The sequence below is a fragment of the Herpailurus yagouaroundi genome, unplaced genomic scaffold (genome assembly GCF_014898765.1).
Source record: "Herpailurus yagouaroundi ecotype Mexico unplaced genomic scaffold, PumYag 355, whole genome shotgun sequence".
Classification (NCBI taxonomy): domain Eukaryota; kingdom Metazoa; phylum Chordata; class Mammalia; order Carnivora; family Felidae; genus Herpailurus; species Herpailurus yagouaroundi.
In genome coordinates, this window is record NW_024412572.1 from 6,740,524 (window position 1) to 6,763,015 (window position 22,492).

The 22,492-nt window shown below is 41.3% G+C and overlaps 1 protein-coding gene, 1 non-coding gene and 1 pseudogene across 14 annotated transcripts in view; 1 reads left to right on the plus strand and 2 right to left on the minus strand.

Moving 5' to 3' along the window:
• Positions 1 to 507: 507 nt before the first annotated feature.
• LOC121021945 (WD repeat-containing protein 31-like) lies at positions 508 to 1,595 on the minus strand (annotated as a pseudogene).
• Positions 1,596 to 14,416: 12,821 nt separating this feature from the next.
• LOC121022136 (U6 spliceosomal RNA) lies at positions 14,417 to 14,519 on the minus strand. The gene has a single exon (XR_005786827.1). It is a non-coding gene; the product is annotated as a U6 spliceosomal RNA (small nuclear RNA).
• A 1,865-nt stretch (positions 14,520 to 16,384) lies between these two features.
• The window catches only part of ERC1 (ELKS/RAB6-interacting/CAST family member 1), a 520,536-nt gene continuing 514,428 nt past the window's right edge, over positions 16,385 to 22,492 (plus strand). For 8 of the 13 annotated variants that reach the window (XM_040462876.1, XM_040462881.1, XM_040462880.1 and 5 more), the window contains exon 1: positions 16,386 to 16,623. The gene's annotated coding sequence lies outside the window, so the exon portion shown is untranslated. Of the gene's footprint in view, positions 16,624 to 22,492 lie in introns of all 13 variants that reach the window. The other 5 variants (XM_040462882.1, XM_040462884.1, XM_040462885.1 and 2 more) reach the window with 4 other exon arrangements.

Sequence of the window (22,492 nt, forward strand, 5' to 3'; positions counted from 1 at the left end):
AGGTAGAAAGCCACTGGAGTGCTTTGAGCATGAAGGTGAAATAATGTGATCTAGCTTTTAAAAGGATGGGGGGAGGGGTGGGGAGTGCTCCTGGGTGGCTCAATTGGTTAAGCATCTGACTCTTGATGTCAGCTCAGGTCTTGATCTTGGGGTCCAGAGTTCAAGCCCCAAGCCTACTTAAAAAAATAAATAGTTTCAGAATTACTATTCCATTGATGCCACTAACAATAAATCTAAGTAACTTTCAAATATTTTTGTAGTTATTAGACTATATATTATTTTTAATTTCTTTAAATGTTTATTTTTGAGAGAAAGCACAAGCAGGGGAGGAGCAGAGAGAGAGGGAAACACAAAATCTGAAGCAGGCTCCAGGTTCCATACTGTCAGCACAGAGCCCCATGGGGGGCTCAAACTCACAAGCTGTGAGATCATGACCTGAGCCAAAGTTAGATGCTTAACAGACTGAGCCACCCAGGTGCTCAACTATATATCATTAAGGGTATATAGTCAGCATGCTATGTTCAGAAGTAATTTGAATGAAATTTTTGTCGATATGGTTATGTATCTGAGTAGGTGAATTCCTCTGCTAAAACTTGCATACAGTGAGAAGACGCGGTCAGCAACAGCCAAGGAAGTCAAAGGTCTTGATCCATCCAGGGATAAGGTGAACAGGCAGGCTCCAGTAAATCTTCACTTTGCAGTCATGTGATGAGGTAGCAGTTATAGACATCAAGGCCAATGGTCTTGGTAGAAAGACACATGATGCAACAGGAAATGCTCCTTATATTCATATTCTGTTTGCATCTGCCTTAGGTCCCACAATGTAGTTCCACAGCCTTGCCTTCCAAAGCCATTGCTGTAGGAGATATACTTGTGTTTGTCCTCACTGAGCTTGCAGTAGGTCTGAATATGTTTCTTTGCAGGAAATATATGAGCTACCTGTAACCCTTGACCATCCCATAATCTAGTGGTTTTATCTTCATAAGCCTGTATGGTTTTGGGGGGACCCAGAACAGGTCTGTGACCAGGTCCCTGGAGGTGGAAGCTTTCTTTGAACACTGTGCAGTCCCAACATCCCACAGAAGCAGGGTGTTGTCCTGAGAGCCAGTGCACAGGTGTGACGAGTCTAGACTCACAACCAATCCAGTGAGCACCATAGCGTGATGACAAGAGAACCACTGCCTTGGTTGTAGGGCACCATCCAAGCCCTACATCATGACCATCCTGTCATGGCTGTCAGGCTGAAGACCTGGCTTGGTTTGTTAATACAGGCTATCTTAATGATTCCTCCTTAATGTCCTTTGAACCACATTTCTAGTTTTCCAGTTATAGGCCACAACTGTCTTATCTTTCCTGCAGAGACATACAGGTATGAATTCAGAGCAGCAACAGCAGAGACAGACAGTATCCATGTGGGCTGGGCTATACTCCCGACAAGTTTTAGTTTGAATTCTCTCTTCTACAATTCCATCGAGCCTGCTGTATTTATAAGCGCTGTGTTTGGGTTTGCTTTGCAACTTCCCCATCACTGCATGGAACCCACACAAAGCCTTCTGAGGAGGAGCTTGCTTTGGATGGCGCCTGAGCAGCAGCATTCCTTGTGGCTGGAAGTTGTGTTCCTTCCAAACCAATAGCATTTTCTTGGGAGGCTGCCATTCAATGCTTTGTAATGTTTATCCTTTGGAACATAGTTCAGGCAGCCACTTCCTAATCTCTGTAATTATAGCGGGCTGGCCAGGCTGGGAGCTGAGACCGGTTGGGGGCGGGGTGGAGGGGTCCACAGCCACCACACTCCACAGCCTCACAGGCCTCCGCCCCTAGCAACGAGGCGCGTCGCTAGGACACGAGGTGTTTTGCTAAGAGTTTTTATCATAAATGGGTACTGGATTTTATCAAATATTATTTTATTTGTGAATCTTTGATATAACTTTTTAATATCTTAATGTAGTAAATTAATTGATTTTCTAATATTAAATCACATTTGTACACCTGGGTAGGCCCAACCGAATTATAATACACTGTCTTTTAAATATATTGTTGCATTTGGTTTACTTAATATTTTTGCACCTTTAGTCATGAGTATTATTACTCTGTAACAACGTTCTTATACTGTCCTTGTCTGACTTTGGTATTAATGTTTTATTAACTTCAGTAAATGAGTTGGATTGGGGGCATTTTCTAACTCTATTTTTTATAAATTCTCCAGAAGAGTTGAGAATAAGTTTAAAATTATTTGTTCCTTAAATATTTTGTAGACCTGATTTGTAAAGCCTTCTGGACTTTTTTTTTTTAATGCAAGAGTTTTTAATATTTAATACCAAGAAAATTTCTTTGTTATAGAAACATTTGGGCCTACTATTTCTTCTTCGATCAGTTTTGGGAAGTTATAAACTATATTTTTCTAGATATCTCCACATGTTCACTAATTTCTTTGATCACCATACTCCTTTCAGAACTTTTTCTAGGATTTGTTCTCTTTTTTTTTTTTTTTTTTTTAATTTTTTTTTTTCACCTTTTTTATTTATTTATGGGACAGACAGAGACAGAGCATGAACGGGGGAGGGGCAGAGAGAGAGGGAGACACAGAATCGGAAACAGGCTCCAGGCTCTGAGCCATCAGCCCAGAGCCTGACGCGGGGCTCGAACTCCCGGACCGCGAGATCGTGACCTGGCTGAAGTCGGACGCTCAACCGACTGCGCCACCCAGGCGCCCCAGGATTTGTTCTCTTTTTAAAAAAATGTTTATTTATTTTGAAAGAGAGTGAGTGCATGTGCATGAATGGGGGAGGGGCAGAAGAAGGGGGGAGGGAAGAGGGAGAATCCCAAGCACACTCCACGCTGTTAGCACAGAACCTGACTTGAGGCTCTATCCCACCAACTGGAAGATCATGACCTGAGCTGAAATCAAGAGTTGAACCCCCAACAGACTGAGTCACCAGGCGCCCCTAGGATTATTTTTTTTCTGAAATATCATTTATATTTTCCTTTAATGAAGACCAATTAGTAATAAACCCTGTGCTGTTGTTTATTTGAAATGTCTCTGTTTTGTCCTTGGTCTTATAGCGTTACTGGGTACACAATTCCAAGATGTCTCTCCTCACTTGAAGATATTATTCTGTCTTCTGGCTTCCCTTTTGTGTTAACAAGTCTGCTGTCACTTTAATTACTGTGCCTTTGTAAGTAAGCTGATCTTTTATTTGTCTGATGTTATGAGTTGAATTGTATCACTCAAAAAGATATGCTAAAGCCTTAAGCCCCAGTACCTAAGAATGGGACCTTATTTTGAAATAAGGCAATTGTGGATAATTAGTTAAGATAAGTTTATATTGGAGAAGTCATTAATCCAATATGACTGGTGTCCTGTTAGGAGAGGAAAAGAGACACACACATATGAAGAGATATCATATGATAATGGGGACAGAGATTGAAGTGTTGCAGTTACAAGCCAAGGACGGACAAGGTTTGCTACAGATCATCAGAAACTAGGAAGAGGCAAGGAAGGCTTTTCCCCACCAGTTCAGAGGAAGCATGACTGCTGACACCTGGATTTTGGACTTCTAGACTCCAGAACTATGAGACAATAAATTTCTCATATATTAAGCCACCCACTCTGTGGCACTGTGTTACAGCAGCCCTAGGAAAATAATGCAACTGATTTTACAATATGTTGTCCAAAAAAAAAAGCGTTGTCTTTTATGTTGTCAGTTTCAGTCAATATTCTAGGCTGGATTTCTTCTTACTTAGTATTTTTAGTGACCTCTAATGTGTGGATTTATGTCTTTTATACATATGGAAAGCCCTCACCCATTACATGCATATAAACTCACCTCCATTCTCTCAATTCTCTTTTGGGGACTTTAGGCAGATCTAAATTAGGAAACTGCCTTCATGTCCTTAGCCTGCCACATTTTCATTCCCTTGTGTTTTTGTGATGCTTTCTAGGTAGAGGTTTGTGGCAGAGAGTGATAATTGTCGCTCACTAGCCCTTTTCTCCTTATTTCAGTAATAGAACTTCTTAATTTTGATGGGTCCATGACCATCCACAATAAAGGCTATATTTCCAGTTTGTCCTTGAGCAAAGAATGACCGTGTAGTGAGCTTTTGCCATGGAAATAAGCAGAAGTGGTGTGCACAAGTTTTAGAAAAAAAATTTTTAAAGGTAAGGTCAAGAGGCGCCTGGGTGGCTCAGTCAGTCGGTTGAGCGTCTGAGTTTGACTCAGGTCATAACATCCCAGTCTGTGAGTTTGAGCCCCCGCCCCCCGCCGTCGGGCTCTGTGCTGATAGCTCAGAGCCTGGAGCCTGCTATGGATTGTGTGTTTCCCTCTCTCTCTGCCCCTACCCCACTCATGCTCGCTGTCTCTCTGTCAAAAATAAATAAACATTAAAAAAATAAATAAATAGGGGCGCCTGGGTGGCGCAGTCGGTTAAGCGTCCGACTTCAACCAGGTCATGATCTCGCGGTCCGGGAGTTCGAGCCCCGCGTCAGGCTCTGGGCTGATGGCTGATGGCTCAGAGCCTGGAGCCTGTTTCTGATTCTGTGTCTCCCTCTCTCTCTCTGCCCCTCTCCCGTTCATGCTCTGTCTCTGTCCCAAAAATAAATAAATGTTGAAAAAAAAAATTAAAAAAAATAAATAAAAAATAAAAATAAATAAATAAATAAAATAAAGGTAAGGTCATGTCTTTTTCCTTCTCTCTTGTCTTCCCCCATTCTACTCCATGAGAAGAGTATACTTTTCCCACAATTATTTTGGATCTGGTCGTGCGATTTACTTTTGCTTTGGTTAATATAATGTGAGCAGGCGGGACATATGACACATCTGAGTGCAGCCTTCAGAGGTTTTTGTTTTTGTTTTAATATTTATTTATTTTTGAGAGAAAGAGACAGAGTACAAGCGGGGGAGGGGCAGAGAGGGAGACAGTATCTGAAGCAAGCTCCAGGCGCCCCTTCAAGGAATTTTTGTGGCTCAGCCTCTTGTGTTCTGCCTTCCATCATGAGGAAAATATAACGCAGGTGACTAGTGTTCCTTATGTCCCAATCCTTGAATGGGAGACATGTGAGACTGACTGAATTTGACTTGCACTTAGATCAGGGACACAGCAGCTGAACTGCCCCTCCCTCCAGCTGTCAATTTCCGACTAGGTGAGAAATAAATATTTGTTATTCATAAAGCATTGAGTATTTGAGACAATTCTTTTGTTTTCTTGCAAGCCAGCAATTTATTGAAATTATGTTTTTTAATGATTTATTTCCCACTGTTCCGCTATTATGAATAATGCTGCTATTACACTCATATACAAATTTTCATGTTTTCTGTGGACGTTTTAAACTCTCAGGTATATACCTAAGAGTGGAATTGCTGGGTCTTATCATAACTCTATGTTTAACTTTTCAAGGAAGTGCCAGAATGTTTTACGAAGTGGCCTATGGCATTTTGTGTTCCCGCCAGGAGGGTATGAGGGTTCTGATTTCTCTGCATCCTAACACTTGTTAATATAAGTCTTAAAAAAAATTATTATAGCCATCCTAGTGGGTGTGAAGTGAGATCTCATTATGATTTTAATTTGCATTGCCCTTATGACTCATGGTGTTGAGTGTCTTTTCATGTGATTTTTGGCTATTTATGTATCTTCTTTGGAGAAGTATCTATTCATAATTTGGACCCATTTTTTAATGGGGTTGTATTTTTATTGTTGAATTTTAAGAGTTATTTATATATTCTGGCTATAATATCAGATATATGGTTTGCAAAATTTTTTCCCATTCTGTGTGTTGTCTTTTCACTTTTCTGACAGTGTCTGAGTTAGTCTATTAGGGCTGCCATATCAAAATCCCATAGACTGGATATGACCTCACTTAACCTTTATCATCTCTTAAAAGGCCCTGTCTCTGGGGGTGCCTGGGTGGCTCAGAAGGTTAAGTGTCAGACTCTTGATTTTGGCTCAGGTCATGATCTCGTGGTTCCCTGAGTTCGGGCCCCCACACTGCACCCTGCATTGGGCCCTGCATCTGGCTCTGTGGTATCAGCGTGGGGTCCACTACAGATCTTCTGTCCCTCTCTCTCTCTGCCCCTCCCCCAAGCTCTCTCTCTCAAAAATTAACATTAAAAAAAGAAAATAAATAAAAGGCCCTGTCTCCAAATACAGCCACGTTGTGGGGTAAGGTTTCCACATATAACTAATTAGGAGAACACAGTTCAGTCCAAACAATCTGCCTTCTGGGTATACCCTTCTCACATGCAAAATACATTCACCCCCAATCCTAAATTCTTAACTCTTTCAGAACCAAATCTATGTCCAAAGCCTTATCTAAATATCATCTAAATCAGGTATGGATGAGATTTGAAATATGATTCATGCTGAGGCAAAATTCCTCTTCCAGCTGTGAGCCTGTGAGACAAATTATGTGCTTCCAAGACAGAAAGGTGAGATAGGCATGGATAGACATTCCCACTTTATTTTTTTAAATTTATTTAAAAATTAAAAAAAAATTTTTTTTAATGTTTATTTACTTTGAGAGACAGAGACAGAGCACGAGTGGGGGAAGGACAGAGAGAGAGGGAGACACAGAATCTGAAGCAGGCTCCAGGCTTTGTGCTGTCAGCACAGAACCCGATGCGGGGCACAAACCCACAAATTGTGAGATCATGACCTGAGCCAAAGTCGGATGCTTCACAAAGCCTGGAGCCTGTTTCAGATTTTGTGTCTCCCTCTCTCTCTGCCCTTCCCCGGCTCATGCTCTGTCTCTGTCTCTCAAAGTAAATAAACATTAAACAAATTTTTTTAAATTTTTTAAATAAATTAAAATTTAATGTTTATTTATTTTTGAGAGACAGACAGAATGCAGGTGGGGGGAGGGGCAGAGAGAGAGGGAGAGGCTCCAGGCTTCAAGCCCAATGTGGGGGGGCTCAAACCCATGAACCATGAGATTGTGACCTGAGCCAAAGACAGGCGCTTAACCGACTGAGCAACCCAGGTGTCCCTAGACATCCCCTTTAAAAGAAAGATATCAGAAAGAAGAAAGGGGGTGGGTCCAAAGGAAGTCCAAAACTTAGCAAGGCAAATTCCATTAGATTTTAAGGCTCAAAGTAGTCTTTTTTGGCTCAGTGTTTTGCCCTTTGGGCTTAAGGGGGTAGCAGCATTGTCCTCTTGGTCCTGGGCAGCAGTTTTGTTCCTGAGAGATTGGTTGGTAGCAGCCTGACCTACTGAAGCCGAGGATACAGCCTTGCCCCCCCAGACCTGTATCCTCTGAGTTCATGGTAGGAGTGATACAGCCCTGCTGATCTCTGAATAGCTTTTGGCATTATTCCTCCCTTTTCTTGAGGATAATGGGGACTGGCAGCCAGAGAACTCTATTGTTTTATCCTGTAGAATCCCAGAAGTCTGACAAGATTCCTTTACTTTGTTGATTCTATCCCCTTTATTCCCAGCTGGCAGTGTTTCTTCTGGCATAATCTCACTTCTTTCCTGGATACTTCTGAGATGGCTAAGTCCATGAATCACACTATGGGGAGAAAGAATTTTTTCTCTTATTTCAAGGTCCTTCTAGCTGGACTAAGAATCAAATTGATATGAGACAGATTAACAAGAGAAAATCAAATTTAATTGCGTACATACAGGGAATCCACACAGACAGGAAATTCCAAAGACATTCAGGCAACATGATGCTTATATGAGCTAAAAAAGAGGTATCTGAGGATATAAAGGGGAGAAAAGACTACTAGCAGGAAGCTGAAAGATGTTTCGAAAACCAAGGTTACTCTAATATGTAGATAAGTTTCTTAGGTAAAGAGAAATCTCTGTTAATAACTCTCTTCCTGGTACAAAGAGGCAGTTGAGGGGGAGGTAAAATGCTTTTTTTCTGAATCTGCTGGGTTTTGTTTTTAATTCAAAATAATGTTCATGCTAAAGTGGCCCATCTTAGGGCAGCCTGTCCTTGGACTCTACAGCACCTATGATCTCTTTCTCAAATGATTTTTCTAGCCACACCCTTAGTGTGCTCTCCAGAATATACCTTTTCTTATTTCTAATATGGATAGTAATTGGGTTCTGCACCGAATTCCAACTTGTGGGAAGGAGGTGGGTTTCCCCACATCATCAAGAAGTAATTCTCCAGATACCAGCTGGATATCTTACATTTCCACTCAGTGGACAGTATCTACCCAGAGATAGTATCAGATCCCATAGGTTATGGACTCAGTCCTACAAGACTTCTGTCACCCCCCTCTCTTCCCTACACCTTCATATGTCGGATGCAAGCCTATGTTATGATCTGTGCTTCTGGCCAACTGGCTATAAATCAGAGGTTCCCATGCCCCTCTCTTTGGGATTGATTAACTTGCTAGAGTGGCTCACAGAACTCAGAGACACATTTTCCTAGTAGATTACTGGTTTATTATAAAAGGATATAATTCAGGAACAGCCAGATGGAAGAGAGGCATTAGGCACAGTAAAAACATGGTAAAAGGACACAGAACTTCCATGCTCTCTCCAGGTACATCACTTTACTTATACCCTCCTTGTGTTCACCATCCCAGAAGCTCTCCAATCTCATTCTTTCGGGTTTTTGATGGAGGCTTCATTATGTAGGCAAGATTGATTAAATCATTGGCCATTGGTAATCAATTCAAACTCCAGCACCTCTCTCTTCCCAAGAGCTGGGGATTGGTGGGGAGACTGAAAGTTCCAAACCTCTATTCCTGTTTGGTTCCCCTGGTAACCAGCTCTCATCCTTAGGTGCTTTCCAAAAGTCACTTCATTAACATAATCTCAGTTGTGGTGGAAAGGGACTTGTTATGAATAACAAGACACCTATTTCACCTTTATGTCTCTGAAGTGATTTCAGGAACTGAAGACAGGAGACCAAACATTATGACGAAAGATGTTCCCATTGCTTTTATTGTTCAGGAAATGCCAAGGGTTTTGGGAACTGAGAACCAGGAACAGTGGACAAAGACTGAACATATTTGAGAAATATTTTTTGGCCCTCTGAATGACCAAATATAAATCATAATATCACAGATAGACTAAGAATTTTCCAAATCTTCACTTTGGTTCCTTTTTGTTGAATAATACCTTCTATTTATCTCTCTCTTCCTGCATTTTACTATAACTAGTAAGAAGAAATGAGACTGCACCTTTAACACTTTGCTTAGAAATATTCGACTTTATTACTTTATTTTTTTAATTTGAGAGAGAGAGAGAGAGAAGGAGAGAGAGAGAGCTGGAAGAGGGGAGGAGACAGAATCTGAAGCAGGCCCCAGGCTCTGAGCTGTCAACACAGTGCTGGATACAGGGCTTGAACTTGCGAACTTTTGAGCAGTGAGATCATGACCTGAGCTGAAATCAGAGGCTTAACTGACTGAGCCACCCAGGCGCCCCATCAACTTTATTACTTTTAAATTATTTCCACAAAATACTAGAATACAATTTGGCCAATTTCTTTGCCATCTTATAAGGGTCAGTTTTCTTCCAGTTTTCAGGAACATGCTCCTCATTTATGCCCCAGATCTCACCAGAATCACCTTTAACATCCATTTTTGTACCAACAGCCTCTCTTCAAGGCAATCTAGGCTTTTTCTTTTTTTTTTTTTTTAACATTTATTTATTTTTGAGACAGAGAGAGACAGAGCATGAACGGGGGAGGGTCAGAGAGAGAGGGAGACACAGAATCTGAAACAGGCTCCAGGCTCTGAGCTGTCAGCCCAGAGCCCGACGTGGGGCTCGAACTCACCGACCGCGAGATCATGCCCTGAGCCGAAGTCGGACGCTCAACCGACTGAGCCACCCAGGCGCCCCTATCTAGGCTTTTTCTAACAAGCACCTCAAAATTCTTCTAGCCTCTATTCATAATCCAATTCCAAAGCCACTTCCACATTTTTTTAGGTATCTGTTGCAGCAAAATCCCACTTCTCAATATCAAAATCTGTACTAGTCTGGTAAAGATACCATAACAAAACATCAGGGACTGGGGGCTTAAACAACAAAAATTTATTTCTCACAGTTCTGGAGGCTGAATGTCTAACTAAGATCAAGATGTTAGCATGTTTGGTTGGCTTGCAGATGGCCATCTTCTGGTTGTGTCCTTGTGTGGCCTTTTCTCTGTGCATATGCTCCAAGTGTCTCTTCCCTTCTTACAAGGACATCAGTCCTATGGGATTAGGGTTCCCACTCTTACGACCTTATTTAACTGTAATTACCTCTTTTAAGGCCTCTCTCCAAATAAATTGAGGGTTAAGGGAAAGGGTGAGGAACTTTGAAAGAACACAATTCAGTCCAAACCAGTATACTTGAAGCACAAAAGATTTTTTTGTGTGTGGTAAAATAGAATACAACATAATAGTTACTATTTGAACCATTTTTGACTATACAGTTGTGTGGCATTAAATATATCCACATTGATCTGCAATCATCATGACTATCATTTCCAGGACTTCATTTTTCCCCAAACTGAAGTTTGGGAAGTACTCTAATTCCTTTTTTTTTTTTTTTTAAATTTTTTTTTCAACGTTTATTTATTTTTGGGACAGAGAGAGACAGAGCATGAACGGGGGAGGGGCAGAGAGAGAGGGAGACACAGAATCGGAAACAGGCTCCAGGCTCTGAGCCATCAGCCCAGAGCCCGACGCGGGGCTCGAACTCACAGACGGCGAGATCGTGACCTGGCTGAAGTCGGACGCTTAACCGACTGCGCCACCCAGGCGCCCCATGAAGTACTCTAATTCCTAAACACTAACGTTATGTTCTCCTTGCTCCAAACCCCTGTCAACCACCCTTTTACTTTCTGACTCTATGACTTCAAATACTCCAGGTTTATCGTATGGATGGAATCATATAATATACAGTCCTTTTGTGATTGGGTCATTTCACTTGGTATAATGTCTCCAAGGTTCATCCATGTTGTAATGTGTCAGAATTTCATTCCTTTTTAAGGCTGAATAATACAAAAGTTTTTCATTTTGGTGAAGTCCAATTTTCGTATTTTTTTTCTTTTGTCACCTATAGGTTTGGTTTCACAGCTAAGAAACAATTGCCTAACCCAAGGTCACACAAACTTATACCTATGTTTTCTTTAAGAGTATTATAGTTTTTGCATGTATATTTAGGTCTGTGGTCCATTTTAAATTAATTTTGGTATATGTGAGGTAGGGGTCCAGCCAGTTTCATTCTTTTGCATGTGGATATACAATTGTTATAGCACCTTTTGTTGAAAAGATTATTTTTTCCCATCAAATTATCTTGAAGTTCTTGTTGAAAATCAATTGTCCATAACTGTATGGGTTATTTCTTAACATTCAATTCTATTTCACTGATATATATGTCTATCACTATTCTAGTACTATACTATCTAGATTACTGTAGTTTTGTAGTCAGTTTTGAAATCTTGAAGAATGACTAATTTTTTTATTAAAAATTTTTTTAATGTTTATTTTTGAAAGAGAGAGAGAGAGAGAGAGAGAGAGGGAGGGACAAAGAGAGAGGGGGAGACACAGGATCCAAAGCAGGCTCCAGGCTGTCAGCACAGAGCCTGATGTGGGGCTCAAACCCACAAACTGCAAGATTGCAACTTGAGCTGAAGTCAGATGCTTAACTGACTGAGCCACCCAGGCACCCCTGTTCTAATTATTATTTTTTAATTGTTTTGGCTATCCTGAACCCTTTACATTTCCATGTGAATTTTAGGATCAGCTTGTCAATTTTGGGGGAAAAAAGGCAGCTGAGATTTTGATAGAATTCTATAGAATCTTCAGAAAAATAGGGGAATATTGCCAGTTAAATACTATTAAATCTTCTGCCACCATTTCTTGATGAACTATCTAGATTGATGATTTAGCTTACTTATAAATCCTGTACCGTGTGTCTGCCTACCCTCTCAATATAGACTAACAATTCCTCGCTCCTCCATTGGTTACTTTTCCTACTTCTGACAATACGTTTAACAACCAGAAAAGTTTTGTCAATAATAAACATAATCTCTTGAATGCTTTTATCTTCTACCTTTCCTTCCTATGTTCCACATCTTAAAGTTAAAATACCGTAAAAGGGTATTTTTACCTTTATATTGTCAACAACAGTATACTTTATAAACTATGCTTTAACTATGTCAAGTTATTTATAATTTATTAATATGTTGGGTCTAAAAGTTGAACACCAGAAAACAGCATTTTCTAAGCTTTCTATCACGGTCATTCAGTTGAATTCTCTTTTCTTCAGGTTTCTCTCCCAGTAGCCTAAGCTTTTGGGACTTCCCTGAATTAGATCTTCCCTGTCCTCCTGAATTAGATCTAGTGACCCCTAATGTATTGTCAAATACGCTGTTTTCTACCTCATTTTGCCTGAGCACATCTTCAAGAAACTCTTTTTTAAAAAAGGTTATGTGGGAGTATAGGGGTGCCTGGGTGGCTCAGTTGGTTAAGTGTCTGGCTCTTGGTTTCAGCTTAGGTTGTGATCTCAGGTTGTTATCTAATGGTTCATGGGTTTGAGCCCCATGTCAGGTTCTGTGCTGGCAGCATGGAGCCTGCTTGGGATTCTCTCTCTCCCTCTCTCTGCCTCGCCCCTGCTTGTGCTCTTTTTCTTTCTCAAAATAAATAAATAAATAAATAAACATTAAAAAAAAGGGGGTATGTGGGAGTTTAACTTTAGGAGTCCCTGCTTATCTGAAAGTGTTTTCATTCTGCTCTTTTACTTAATGATGATTCAGGTAGGAATGGGACTTTTTTGAAAATTAAATTTTTTTCTTAGGTTTTGAGGTCAAGAAATATTTCCCTCAGAAACTTGAAAGTCCAGGGGCGCCTGGGTGGCTCAGTTGGTTAAGCGTCTGATTTCAAGTCAGGTCATGATCTCACAGTCTGTGAGTTTGAGCCCCATGTTGGGTTCTGTGCTGACAGCTCAGAGCCTGGAGCCTGTTTCAGATTCTGTGTCTCCCTCTCTCTCTGACCCTCCCCCGTTCATGTTCTGTCTCTCTCTGTCTCAAAAATAAACGTTAAAAAAAAAAAAAGCAACTTGAAAGTCTGTTTTCTTTCATTTAGTGTTGATGATAAGAATTCTAATGTAAGCTTGATTCTTGTTCTTTTATGGGTCACTTATTTTTTTCTCTTTGGAAATTTAGGATCTGGATCTTCTCTTTGTCTTTGCATTTGTAATATTTACAAGGTTGTTTTTTATTTGTTTTTGCTCTGTACTAGTAGACACGTTAAGCTCTGGCAGATTTTCTTCCAGGATTTTTGAGTAATTTTCCATCTTCTATTTACTTTGTTTTCCTCTTTTTTTATAATATTAGTCCTTTTGTATTCCTACTCTTATATTTTCTCTTGCAATTTCCATCTCTTTGCATATTTTTTCTATTTAAAAAAATTCATTGGCTTAATCTTTTAACACTTCAAGTGAATTTATAATTTTGGCAATTTCTAATTTTAAGACTTACTTTTTTTTTTTTCCCAACGTTTATTTATTTTTGGGACAGAGAGAGACAGAGCATGAACGGGGGAGGAGCAGAGAGAGAGGGAGACACAGAATCGGAAACAGGCTCCAGGCTCTGAGCCATCAGCCCAGAGCCTGACGTGGGGCTCGAACTCCCGGACCGCGAGATCGTGACCTGGCTGAAGTCGGATGCTTAACCGACTGCGCCACCCAGGTGCCCCAAGACTTACTTTTTATTCTTGGGTTGTTACTTCATCTGGGTATACTGGTATACTATTCTTGTTTCCTAGGTGTAATAAGTCTAGGAGCATCCCAGTTATTATTTTTAAAGTTCTCTGAAGTTTCTCTATTTCTTCTATGGCCATTCTCTGTTTATCTTTCTCCCCTTCCCCCGCCCCCTAAATTGGAGACTTCTTTTGAGTATCTAATTATCTAATCCTTGGTTGTCTGTTCATGTTTAAGATGAGGTAATTGGAATGCTGATTAGGAATCTTGTGAACTTGGGAAGGTCTTGCCAACTTGCACAACTTCACTCAAGGGTGAGTGGGCAGAAAACTAGCTATTGTGCCAGAATGAAGACTGCTGTAGTCATTAAATGTTCAAATAGCTGCCCAACTCCTCCCCAGAGATTATGAGAACTCTTGATTTTTAGCCTGGGATAAATGCCTGGTTACGGTATCTGAGATAAGGGAGGGCTCTTCTGTTCTATGCAGAGATCTTTATTTAATCTCCCTGTTGGCTACAGCACCATCTGAACCTATTCTACATTATGGTTTCTTTCATTTTGTTTAGTCAGACTGCACTCACTTGGTATGTAAAATTAAAAAATTTTGGTGGTCTCATTCTCATTTTCTATTATGTATGAGTTTGTATCATTTTTAAATTCCTTTATTAGCATTTTAATGGGGTCTCAGGAAGAAGAGGTAATGAATACATGTGCTTAGTTAGCTAGCTTATATATATTTTTAAGTACAGTTGACAAGCAATGTTACATTAGTTTGCAAATATGGAACACTTCATAAATTTATATGTCATCCTTGCACAGGGGACAGGCTAAACTTCTAACATTCCAATTTTGGTATATGTGCTGCCAAAGGGAGTACTCACCCAAGCTTTAATAAAAAAATACTAAATGTAAGTTAAAAAAATACTAAATGTAAGTTTAAAAAAAGACAAGTGGAGCAGAGTAGGACATAAGAAAAAACAACTAGTGGAATGGCAAAAAACCAAACAACTCCCTCCCAAAACACAGAAAAACATACTACCACAATTCTGAGTCTGTGATATTGATAGTATCCTGTGTATGTATAATTTAGGGCTTAGCACAGAAACGCTTCAGATCCACACATTTAGTGACATGTTGGATCTCAGACATCTAGTTCACACCCCATTTTACAGTTAAGAAAAGTAGAACTCAGAAGTGAAGTGATTTTCCCAAGGTCACACAAATAGAGAGTGGCAGAAGGGACACTAGGATGTGACTCCTACTTTCCTTTTACCTCACCACACTTCTGGGGAGTAACAGGATGAGCAGATCAGCAGTTAGATGAGGAAGATTTGAAAAATAATCGACATAGCATGGATTTTTTTGGGGGGTAAAAAGCCATATGTCTAAAAAAAAAAGAAGTATTTTCGGATGCTTACTTGGCAGCTATACAATCTTCTCTGGCAGCACAGTCTGACAATTGGTAGGCATATGTGGAATGTACTGAAGGGGGCGACTGTACAGCAGGACGGGGAACTGCAATAATCCAAGTGCTTGGTGATCTGGGAGGAAACAGAGTCTGGGCAGCATGAAACAGAATTTGGTGAATGAATGAATGTGAATACTGAGGGAGGGAGGGGAAAATGTTAGTGGGATTATGAAGGAGTGTGAATTGGTTAATTGTAGAGAATAAGTAGGGGAACATGAGGACTCAACTCCTTTTAATGTCATTTTAAATTATTCAATGCAACCTAAAAGGCTGGGAACAAATATAATTTACATCACTCCTTCTTTCTGGTTCAGGGATAGTTTACCTAAATTCTTAAATTAATGGATGCAGTTGTCCTCTTTGCATAGCTCCAACAAAAGAAAATCTACGAGACAGCACAAGAAAACTGGGTTTCCTTAATAAGGTACCATTTGCCTGGCCGACTCGCCTAGCTGCTGTGAAGAGTGACTGAGACAACGTAGCACCGCATTTGGCCCATCTCAGGAACTGAAAGTGGACCTCAAATTCCGCCCACGTTCTCCTCTGCCGCTGCGCTCAAAAACCACGTACACTGGCGTGGGTCTTCCGCGACGCCTAAGTTCTTTCCTTAAGGTCCAGTGGACAGCCCCACGGCCACATTCGCAAAAGCTAAGGGTGAGGGCGAAAAAAAATCCAATTTCCCTCCGACAAAGAGTTCCCACCGCGGCCGCGGGAGCACAGCCCGGAATGTACAATTCTAGACCAACTCTCAACAGCAGTGACTGTCCTGGGGCTTGTGTAACGGGCCCCGCCAAGGAGGGGGTTGGGCGACTCTAAGGTTTGGGAAAGCGACGATTCCGCTCTTCGGGCCTGGCCGGTCCACTTCCTACGGCAAGCAGAAGGAGACAAACGGCGCCTTGCCTCGCTCCCACCTACAGCCTCTTCCCGTAGCCGGCTCCCGCTCTCCCTTCCCGTGGCCGCAGGGGCCGCGCGTGGGGGGTGTGTACGCCCCGCGCCCGTTGCCCTGCTTGGGCGCACAGCCGCCGCCGGAACCCTGAATCACCCCACTCCCAGCCCCTGACCCGTCTTCCTCTGGAAGTCGCCGGAGGCCTGCGGGTTGCCAAATCGCGCTCCCAGGAGAGTGCAGGAAAGCTAGGTGGCCCGGCCACGAGGAGGCGGAGCTCGCAGTGTCTCGCGGCCCGGGCCCGGGCCCGGGCCCGGGGGCGGGGCTAGGTGGCTCGCGCAGGGGGCGGGGCGTAGTGACGTCGGCGGGCGCTGGGGCCGTACTGTGGCTGTGGCGGCGGCGGCGGTAGTGGTGGCGGCGGTGGTGGCGGCGCCCGGGAGGCAGCAGCAGCAACAGCAGCAGCCCTGAGGAGGGTGAGACGGCCGCCGTGGCGGCAGCTCGGAAGTCGGGCGGGACCGAGAGCTTCCCGACTGCCGCTGGCGCTGAGGTTTTTTGCCTTTTCTTAGCCTGCTTCCTCACGGCCCTGGCTAGGGCTGGGCAGCGCGCCCCCGGGGAGGGGCGGAGCTGTAGGTGAGGCTACAAGACCCCCTCCCCCTCCTCCCCTACCGGGGGAGGGGGGATGGGAAAGTCCGGGGAGGGGCGGACCCCACCCCACCCCAGCCCACCCCAGCCTACCCGCGGGTTCCACCCCACAGAGCTCCAGGATTGGGCGGGAGCTGAAGCGGTAGATGAGGGGAACCCGAGGTGGGAGGTGGGAGATAGGGGTTCTGGGTGCTTGGAGAACGGAGGGTTTCTGAGACGTGATGTTGAGGGCGAGGTAGTGGCGAGATGGAGAAATTGGGGAGCCATGAGGAGGTTGGGGTGCGGTCAGGGTGGATCTGTGTGGTTAGGCGACTGATGTAAAATATTGAAAGAGGTGAGGATTTTTTCCCCCTTCTGTTAAATGGTAAGATAGGAGATGAAGGGTTGTATTGCAAAAGGAAGAAGAGCTGTGGATGTTGCCTTTGAGGCAGTTGGAGAAGCTATTGCTAGGTCTCACATTTCTACTTTAGGGTTATTATGGTTATTATTTTTCTTCTTCCTGGCGGGGTGGGTCGGAAGGGCAGAGAATCCCTCTGCTTTTGACGCAGGTGGGTAATTGGTGAGGGTGGCTGGGTTTAAAGTTTTACACCCTTCAAGAAGAGTGAGGTCTTGGATTAAGACAACTTCATTCTGGCAGCAACATTAGGGAATAGGTCCCATTATACCTAGTTCCTTAAAGGTGTTACCTTCCAGTCTTTTTTCTGTGCCTAAAAGATCACTTTATACCACCTTATTTGCAAGCTTTATCCTGGCCTCTTAAGAGAAGGCCTGAAAATCAGGTGGTTGCTTTGGAAGACACGTTTCTGAGTAATGGTTGCAGGTGGCTGTGGTTGACTGCTTTGGATGGATAATTTGAACAGTTCTTTTGGAGCTAATTATATGAAAAATACTTACATGTTTTAAAGCACAGCTGTCTTTTACAACTTGTTTTTCAATAGACTTTGACATTTGGGCATTTTGTGTTCAGCACAATTATTCGTGCTTATTTTTATTTCTCAATTGCAGATGCTATTAGACACTTTAAAAATGAACTGAAATAGTTTTTTTTTCTAGGTCCCTCAATTTCTGAGAAATGTTCTTGGAGTCAAGTGCTTTTACGATGCTCTTCAATAACATTTTGGGGGCATGTGTCTCACTTCATGGAGAGATGTTACTAAGAGTAAACAGTATTCAATGTTCTTTACATCACTGTTTCACAACTTTATACATTAAATCAGAATCTCTTCTCAATTCCTGCTCCCTATTAGATTACAGTATTCACTGACCTTACTTATCAGTGTCATTTAAGCTGTTTCTTGCTCAGAAAATAGGTCCTGTGACATACATGTATTATGTAATGGGTGGAAGTAGGCATGATTCTCAATAATTCATTTATGGAGGAAGAGCAGCCGTCATGAAATGGAATTTAAGCAGTGACTTTCCCAAGGCTTACTCAATTTATTTGGGATCATAGCCAGAGAAGTGCTTTTCTGTTACCCAAGAGAGAAATATACAGATTTGAGTGTCAGTAGTTGTAGATCATTGCCTTTTTTAACATGCCTAATTAATGAGCAGACTATTATCTTCTAGAAAATAGTTCTGCTTGAAGAAACTTACAGGCAACAGATGATATAATAGATATTAAGTGAGAAAGAGTGTGTCAGGTTTGTAATTCTAAAGAAAAGATTCAATTAAATGTATTCAGACAGGTCAAATTATAAGTTGGTAAATGAATACTTTTGGATTACTTAGAAGCAAAAATTAAAATTCACATATATAGTTTTGCCTTTTAAATTATACTTTGGTTTAATTGGGTATGCATGAGGACAAATGTGAACCAAAATGTCAGGTGAAACTGTATATATTGCTAACATGACATTTACATTGTTGACAGTGGGATGCAATTCTTTGTAGGAATGCAGTCGTGGGATTTGGGGGAAAGTATAAGGTAGAGGTGATCTATTTCTCCTTAGAGTTTTTTTTATGCCAGAAAAAACACTACCTATTATTTTTCTTTTCTTTTTAAAAAATTTTTTTTTTCAACATTTATTTATTTTTGGGACAGAGAGAGACAGAGCATGAACAGGGGAGGGGCAGAGAGAGAGGGAGACACAGAATCGGAAACAGGCTCCAGGCTCTGAGCCATCAGCCCAGAGCCCGACGTGGGGCTCGGACTCAGGGACCGCGAGATCGTGACCTGGCTGAAGTCGGACGCTTAACCGACTGGGCCACCCAGGCGCCCCCTGCCTATTATTTTTCAAGAAAAGTCACTTGCTAGTCATTACTGTGATGTTCTTGTTGAATCTACTGAAGTCTCCCTTGCCCCCTTTTTTACTAAAGTCAGGTAGGTATGTCTGTGTTAATTCAACATCAATACTGGGAGCAGGATAAAAGTGAAGGTTCTGTAGCAACAGCTGCTCTTTTTCTACTCTCAGTTAATGCTTTTATAAGGAGTAAAAGAGCTGTTAAATGTGCATTTTCACATACTGTATCAAACACCTTGATGGAGGAAGACCAGAGAATGAAGTATTTTGGTTAACCAAATCCGTACATTGATTATCAGTTTTCAAACAAATATAATGTAATAAACAGCATCAAGGTTATGTAGAATATAACTTATTTCTCTAAGTCTTCAACATCCGAGCCTTGGGACACTGACTCATTCAATGGCTATTTACTGAGTATGCTTCTGGGTACTTTTTTTAGCCATTGAGGATACAGTAGTGAACAAAGCTGTCAAAAATCCCTGCCTTCATGGAACTTACCTTCCAGATACCTTTTGGGGAAATGAAGAGAAACCTGGCAAAGAAGACTGATAAGAGGTCATTGGGTTAGGAAAACCAGGAGAGTGTGATTTACTAGAAGTGAAAGAAAATAAGTTTTCAAGGAGGAGGGCATGATCAAGCGTGTCATTGTTTAAAGATGTGTCAGAGTGTTGGGTAAGGGAGGATTTTGCATGATTATTGTGTCTAATAGAAATATGACTAAATGCTTTTTAGTATGAGGTGACACAGATGTAAGAATTTGTCAGTTTTTAACTTACGTAGTTTGATTTTTTTAAAAACATATATTTCACTTTTTATTTTTTTCAGAACAAAATAGGCAGTCTATGAATGTATAATACTAAGGACAGATATGATCTTTTATTAACTTTGTTTTTAAAATATATTATTAACTATTATACTCATTAAAAAAATAGGTAATACACTTACCAAATCATAAGATATAGGTAGAAAAGAGTAAGACTCCTGTCCCATCACGTTGTTCCTGAAGGCAATCACTGTTTCCAATTTCTTGTTTTTCCTAACCAGTGAAATTTTGTGCAGTAATATGGTTTAGCTATTTTATTTTATTTTTTTAATGTTTATTTATTTTTGAGGGACAGAGAGAGAAAGAGAGAGAGAGCAGGGGAGAGGCAGAGAGAGAGGGAGACACAGAATCCAAAGCAGGCTCCAGGCTCTGAGCTGTCAGCACAGAGCCTGATGCAGGGCTTATGAACCACAAGATCTGACCTGAGCCAAACTTGGACCCTTAGCCAACTGAGCCACCTGGGTGCCCTGGTGTAACTATTTAAAAAAAATTTTTTTTAACGTTTGTTTATTATTGAGAGACAGACACAGAGCGTGAGCAGGGGAGGGGTAGAAAGAGGGGGAGACATAGAATTTGAAGTAGGCTCCAGGCTCTGAGCTGTCAGCACAGAGCCTGATGCAGGGCCCAAACTCACAAACTGCAAGATCATGACCTGAGCCGAAGTCGGTCCCTTAACCGACTGAGCCACCCAGGCGCCCCATCTGGTGTAACTATTTTAAAATCGCATGAATAGAACAGATATTTTATCTTCTAGGTTTTTTTTTTTCCACCTTAGTATTTTCATAATTTAAGTCTAGCTACCTGCATACCTTTTGTTTTTATTTTCTAACAGCTTTGTTGAGAAATAATTCACACACCATACAGTTTACTCATTTAAAGTGTATAATTCAGTTTTCTGGTGTGTGTAACTACCACTACAATCAATTTTAGAACATTTTCTTCATCCTCCAAATAAGCCCCAAACCCATTAGTAGTCACTTCCCTGACTTTTGATTTTTAAGTATTGTTTTGTACATCATGGGGGGAAACTGTTTGTGAAATACTTGATTACCAACTAAATGGCAGTTAAGCCACTTAGTGTGTATTTTTAAATATTCTGTGCATAAGTTTGTGTAAAAGTCAACTTAGCATTTTATTTGGTTGAGTACATACTTGTGAAATGTGATTAAGTGTCTTGTTTTCATTATTCCTTCATTTATTACTCCTAAAGCTTTTGATAAAGTGCTTGGATTATAGTAAGTACTCCATAAAAATCAGCTGCCCTGATGGTGATGATAGGGTGTGGTGATGGTGATAATGATGCCTGATTTGTGGAATTCCTTTAGGATATTATGGAACCTCAGGGAGTTCTCAGGAGTCTGGAAAACGAGACCTTTTTTTCTAGGAGGAAGGAAGTGAATCCTGAAACCTTTAGGCCAGCATTGTCCAATAGAACTTTCTGTGATGATAGTCATGTTGTATATACCATTCGATACAGTAGCTACTAGTCCCATGTGCCACTGAACACTTTAAATGTGGTTAGTGTAATTGTTGAGTAACAATTAAAATTATTAATTTTGTTAAAATTAATTAAAAAAAATTTTTTTTCAACGTTTATTTATTTTTGGGACAGAGAGAGACAGAGCATGAACGGGCGAGGGGCAGAGAGAGAGGGAGACACAGAATCGGAAATAGGCTCCAGGCTCCGAGCCATCAGCCCAGAGCCTGACGCGGGGCTCGAACTCACGGACCGTGAGATCGTGACCTGGCTGAAGTCGGACGCTCAACCGACTGCGCCACCCAGGCGCCCCTGTTAAAATTAATTTAAATAGCCACTGTGACTAGTGACTACTATATTTGGCAGCACACTGATACATTTATAGATTGATGAATCTAATACTGTACTCTGGCAGTATTTAGAATACGTTATTTAAAAGATAGTTTTAGAAGCCTTGTTAAGGGATACAGTGATCACTGGGATAAGACGTGGATTTACGAGGTCACTTCAGACAACAATTCTAGTTTTCTAGAATTGACATGGTCCCTAAACTGATGAATAAAGGATTTGTAGTAGTTATAAGATATCTAGACTTCAGCTAGATCTTTTCATGCTGTCTTTGTGGAAAATATGAGTTATTTTATGACAGGGACTGTCATGTGTTTTCTACTGAGCAAATAGTAGATACTTGCTAAATATTTGATGAATGAATAGATGAGACTACAATTAAGTGAATTCCCAACTGGCTGTGAATGGCTATACCCAGAGAATAGAGTGTTGATGGGTTTGAGGAACTGCTGTTAGATCCATGTATATATTGAAATAACCCAGGGGTGGTGGTATAAAAAGGTAGTGGCAGTGTGAACTAGGTGCCAACATCTCCTCACTGAGTGTGGAGGATGTCCAGGTGGTCATTAGCTGATAGTGAAAAGGCAGAGGTAGAAGTCTGTGTTGCTGAAAACCATGAAAGTCATGCTTTTACAAAGATTTTACATGGGGGTTCAAGATTTTATATGGTCTGGAGGTGGCATTGGAAGAAAGAGGGGTGCCAGTCTCATTTCCTAATATTGGGTGTGGAGTGTGATAGACTTGATAACCTCCGTTTGAAAGGGCTGCTTTGAAAGGTGTCCTGGGAAAGCCAGTTAAGTGAGAGAGGTAGTGAGAACTTTCAGAAGACTTTCTTCATGATGGAATGAATTTCCTTGAGTATTTTTCTACACTGTCTTCTTATCATCACTTAAACTTTATTATTTATTACTTATTTTTTTTAATGTTTATTTTTGAGAGAGCACGAGCAGGGGAGGTGCAGGG